The sequence below is a fragment of the Macaca nemestrina genome, chromosome 19 (genome assembly GCF_043159975.1).
Source record: "Macaca nemestrina isolate mMacNem1 chromosome 19, mMacNem.hap1, whole genome shotgun sequence".
Classification (NCBI taxonomy): domain Eukaryota; kingdom Metazoa; phylum Chordata; class Mammalia; order Primates; family Cercopithecidae; genus Macaca; species Macaca nemestrina.
This window is the reverse complement of record NC_092143.1, coordinates 63,183,002-63,189,001: the sequence shown is the minus strand read 5'-3', so window position 1 is coordinate 63,189,001 and position 6,000 is coordinate 63,183,002.

Here is a 6,000-nt window from a genome sequence, read left to right as displayed (position 1 = left end):
CAACCACTTTATTTGTATGGAAGTAAAAATGTAGAGACCAGCTTTTAGTGCTTAGTGGGTCTGATTTGAAAGACTGTTTTTTTAAGGCACTTTCCTTTCCTTAGGATTTTCTTATTCTATACTGAAAAATTAGGATGACCTGTTTAAATCCAAAAGAATTTTACGTATATATTTATCTTGATTGAGTATTACTAATAGCTGTTTTGAAGCATTGATTTTGATTCTCCACCAGAGTAAACAATATGATAAAAATATCAAGTAACTCAGAAAATAAAGCATACTGATATTTTTCTTTGAATTTGGTCTTATAAGAAATAATTATGTTTTTCAAAGCACATTCTTTTTTCTCATTAAATTCTTACAAAATAAATTCTGAAATTATGAATGCTTATAGTTAGGGAAACTATGCTATAGAGTGAGATATTTGAATATTTAAAAATATCTGATGTAAGCTTTTGATTCCTTAGATTTTCTTCAATGAGAAAAGCATAACATTTTCTATCTACCCTCCATAATATGTATTGACTATGTTGCTAGTTTGGCCCGTGGTATAAGCAGACTTGGATTACAATCTACAGAAATACTAATGTTTTATTTGACCCCTCCTTGATTTTAGGAAGAAAGCCATTTTTTCCTCTGAAACTCTCATAACACAGAAAATATGTAGTGTGCTGTAGTTGATTCCACAACTTGCTCTTTTCACCTTTAATATCTCTTGGAGTCAAAATCATACATCATAAAAATGGAGTCATATATAAGGCCAAAATTCCAAGGAACACTTTTTTTTATGGGTTTGTTTTAAAACCCAGAGGAGAGAAAGTTCTCTTTTATATCAAGCAGTTGGATGGAATATCTATCCTTCTTTGCATAACAACTGCTTTCTTTAATCGGTGGATCAGAATCCCACTAGCTTACTATATAAGCAAAGTGCATATCATTCATAAAAGTTACACTCTCAGTCAAGAATGATCAAATGCTTCCAACAAAAAGAAAGCTATAACAGTGTGTTATCCTGGCATGAAGATGGTCAGCTGACGGTATCATTTGTTTTATTTTAATGGGTGGCAATAATGCATTAAAAGCTATTTTATTAAAAGTTAATATTTATTTTTGAATAAGTGGATTTAGGTAGGCATAAGAAAAATCTTCACTTAGTTATTAAATCAGTTTTATATTATCCAAAGAAAAAGCTTCACACCAAATGTATGTAAATCACTGACTTTCAGAGCACCGAAGGGAATGTACTTTATACTATAACTTAAATACTAATGAAATCAACTGAAAATGATAGTCATTAGTCAGCTGTGCCTTGATAGGGTTCCCTGTGGACTGAAATAAATTTACCATTAGAAATGGATTCTCTCACAGTCCACAGTGAGCATTTAATTTTTTCTTCAAGGCAGATTTAAATTTGATACTTAATGCATAGTGGTTGGCTTTTTTCAAAAGTTTTATATAGCATGCTTTGTATTTGCAACTTATATTCAGTTTTCAAATGCTATGGGCCTGTGTGAAATGTATAGGATAGATAGTTATAATCACCAATAGAAACATACTAATTATTAAAAAGCTCAAGCCAAATCCTAATAGGAGTAAAACATATGTTCATCTCTATATCTTGAGTCTTGATTGCGGAGCAGCTCTGCAGAAATTGGAGAGCAAATGTGTATAATATTATTACATCCTTCTAGGTTAAGATACAGTTAGAATTCTGTTAGGTGTGGATATTGAAAATAGTGCTAATATTTATAAATTTATCATGTGATAATCCTACAACAATGCAAATATATGCATGCATACTGATGCATACTCTTTGGGGGTGACATGAGACACAAATTTCAAATACATTTGTACAAATATGTTGAGAATCAATAAGGAGGGAAAGTAAGGTCAGGAAAACTACTTTATAAAAAAATTGTGTGTATACTTGTTATCACAGAAAATAGATGAATTTCTAAAATTAATATAGTATATCTTGCTATGTAGATACAGCATTCAGTGAAAATACCCTATCTTTGAAATTGTTCGGTAAGTTTTGGTATTGGAATTTTGGAAGAAAAATTGCACCATGAGTTTTAAGCAAAAACTACCCAAATGTCTTTATATAAAATAGCTTAAATTTGTTTCATTACTACCAAAGATCCTATTGTGCATAAATATAGATTTACTTTACCTCAGTATCCAAATTAGTTGCTGGGGATGTCTAGAAGGGAATTTACCTCTTCCAAACCAGTACAGTATTAAAAAATATGGTGATAGATGCTATTAATTAGCTTTGTGTGAGTATATGGTTTTGAAAGCTAACAGTATTATATACTAGGGGTCTCTAATCTTTAGGCTGCCTACTGGTACTGTTCGTGGCTTGCTAGGAACCGGGTCACACAGCATGAGGTGAGCGGCCAGGAGTGAGCATACCACCTAAGCTCCTCCTCCTGTGAGATCAGTTGGGGCATTAGATGCTCATAGGAGGGTGAATTCTTATTTGTGAACCGTGCATGTGAGGGATCTAGGTTGCGTGCTCCTTACGAGAGTTTGACTAACGCCTGATGATCTGATGTGGAACGGTTTTATCACAAAACCATCAGACCCCCTTGCCCCATCCAATGTGTCCATGGAAAATTTGTCTTTCATGAAACTGGTGCCTGGTGCCATAAGGTTTGGGGACAGCTGTTACATACCTTTCATATGATAATAGCAATTGAACTTCAGGGAAACGTGTGACAATATTTTCTGTAATTTTTGCAATACTTTTCTGGGTGTGCAAATTGTTAATATATTTTGTTTAATTTTACCATTAAAGAGCAACATATAGTGAGGAATTTTCTCACACACAAAAAAACATGGAAATAAATACAAATGACCAAGTAGATCCAAGGCAGGAGCAGATAACTCATAGACAAAGAGGTGTAAACCTGTTAAGATTATTCTTAAAGTTTAGATGTATTTAATAAAATTAAGTCTAATGAGATGCAAAGTATAACTGCTAATTTATAGTTACTTTTTAATTAATGATATCTAATTTCTATATATTTATAATTTCTCTATAATACTGATATCAATTATATATAAACACACATACACATATATTTATATACATAAAACATGTAAATGCATAAACATATGTACTTATATATAGGGTTCATGATAAGTTTAATTGAGTAGACTTCTTAGGGAAAATTATTTTGATTCTTTAACTACTACCCTTGGAAAGTTTTCCTAAAGAAATAACAAATTTATCTGTGTTATTAGGTTCCTAATGACATTTAAAAATAATTACTTATTTATACTTAAAAGCATTAAATTGTGTTTTTATATTGGGTTATAATTTTTAATGTAAAATACTAAGGAAAAACAGGCAAAATGACAATAAAGAATGTTATGTCTGTAGAACTTGTGAACATTCTATCCAGGAATACTATCCAGATGTGGGAGCTACTTGTTTTGGTCAAACTGTGCACTTCTGCACGCTTTGTCTCTGCAAACCACCCTGATCCCTTTGAGATCACCATGGTAGAAAGAACCACTACTGACGAAAGGGTGTTTTATACCTCTGTTCTGTGACAGACATTTGAAAATAATTAACTCAGATGACAGGTCAGAACAAAGTCTTTGGCTATATCTAGGCCTTTATCACCTAAGGCAAGGCTGCCAGTTGGAGTTGAAAATAAGAAGAGGGGCCTTTGCTATACATCTGTGCTCTTATTCATCCTGATCACCTCTGTTTCTTTCTTTTACCACCTTTCTGAGAAACCTGTTAAGACCTTCAAGTGATGTATTTGAGGCTGGGAAAAGGATGAAGAAGGAACCAAAAAATGTGATGGCATATTGTCAGAGGATATAAGTAGAGAAGAGACATCTAGCTATCTGACTCTGGATAAAACTATAGCATTTCTCAAAGAACGTATTTCATATTTTATTGATACTTGCTCTGCAGAATTTACATCACCTAATCCTAGAGAGTGAATGGGGCCCATGTATGCAGTTGTTTGCTTAAATGTAGGAATGGAAGTGGAAAAAAAGGCACACAAAAATCCTCAATGTTTGGGTAGGTTTTGGATTAGTAAAGCAAACAGCAAAAGTATATTCTAGAAAATCAGAAACTCCTCTATCTGCTAGAGCACATTCCTATAGTTCCATTATAATAAATGATCGTTTCTCCCAGGACTTGAAAAAGATTGTATTTCATGTATAATAGGTCTCTTTTGAATCAACTGGCCTCTGCCCCAGGAAGCTGCCAGCAAAGGGAAAAATCGGAAAAAAAAAAGTCTGCATTCTTGTCACGTGAAAAGATGATGAAATTTCAGGAGCAATATTGAATATTTCATAATGTCTTATTTTTCTCTCTCCCTCTAATTTACATTTCATTCTAGATTCTCCAGAAGGAAAGGGCAAAAATAAACAAAAATTCCACTTGTTAAGTGTCAGGACAAAAATGTTTAGGTATGGTTTGTGTGATGTTGAATTCGAATCCATGTATCACTAATAACATAAAGTTTATCACAAATGAATTAAAAAAATGATAAGTTTGTTTTACAAAATAGAAGTCTGCTAGGTATCAAAAAAGTTCAAGTGCTGGATATTTATTGACTCTTTTTGTCTTCCACAAAATATAAGCATAATTTGGACATATCTTAGTGAACCAGAATATTTTGTTGTCAGCAATTGCCATTTTGAGTTGACTTTTCTAGAAATGTCTGATCTGATTTTGTGATAACTCAATTTCTGCCTTAGACCTGATACCTGAAAAGCTAGCTGAGTTTTTGGGCTCCAAGGAGGGGTAGGGAGGAGTTTAAAACTCATTGTGAACCATCATTGATAGAAGGATACTGAGTAGCGATGACCTTCCGTCTTTATGTAACAATTTGTTTGGTAATGACACAAGGCAGAGTAGCATGCGGTGGGCTATTCCATCCCCAAATCCTGTTGGCAGAGCTGATCACAAAAAGTCTTTTGCTCCTGTCAGTGAGCTAACAGCATGTGACATTGAATGGCCCAGCAAAGCAGATGTGTTAGTACCAAAGCAACAGCCACATTTTCTCTATCACAACAGTGAAATGTACCTTCCTAAATGTCATACGCTTGTGGCTGTGAACATTCCAATTTCTCCCTCAGTTCACTATCTCTATAGTGTACATCCATGTGAAGCTGTGCTTTATTGCTTTCTGCCTTTCCAACAATCAACCCATTTGTACCTTTTTCTAATATTGTAACATTTACTAAGTCTGGCTGTTCTGAAATGTCATTCTTCCCCCTTTAAAATATTTTCATTCACTTTTATCAATAGAGCCAAGCTACGTGCATTTCAGGAGAAGCAAAAACTCAAAAGAACTTTGCCAGATTTGCTACTTGGGAAAGATCTGTGCATTTGGCAGACAACTGTGATATGTGTAGTGTAATTGCACATAGAAGCCGTGCTGATAACAAGAACAAGAAAACCACTGTGTGACAGTATGTATGATCACAGACAGAGAGAGAAAGAGATAAAACAAAAAGAGGGAGAGAGAGCAGGCACCAGATCCTGGAAAGTTGTATCCTGCACTTGCACAAACTTGTATTAGTTATCAACTACTTCACTTCACCAGCACTGTAAGTCACTTACATCACACTCTGTTGTTAGTATCATGTAACAAAATTGAAAATGGGGGTTCTGAATTAACATAGGCAGGGTTAGTGAACTTCATGAATTTTCAGAATAGGTCAAAATCTTATACTAAGCAGGACTTTGCATTTTCTTTTGCAGTAAATTGCACTGCACTAGAGTGAAAAATCATGTCATATTTTATTATTAAACCTGGAATCTCAAATCAGGGATCAATGAGACTTCAAAAAGTGTACTTCTTAAGAGCTGCCAGTGGCAAGCATGACCACATGGTTTCCAAAGCTTTACCTTCTTTCTTTCATTTTTCTTAACTTTTTCATTTCAGGCTGTCTTTTCACAAGTTTTCACAAATACTAGAAAATCAGTTACTAAATCCAGATGCTAGGGTCAAGTCAACCTAA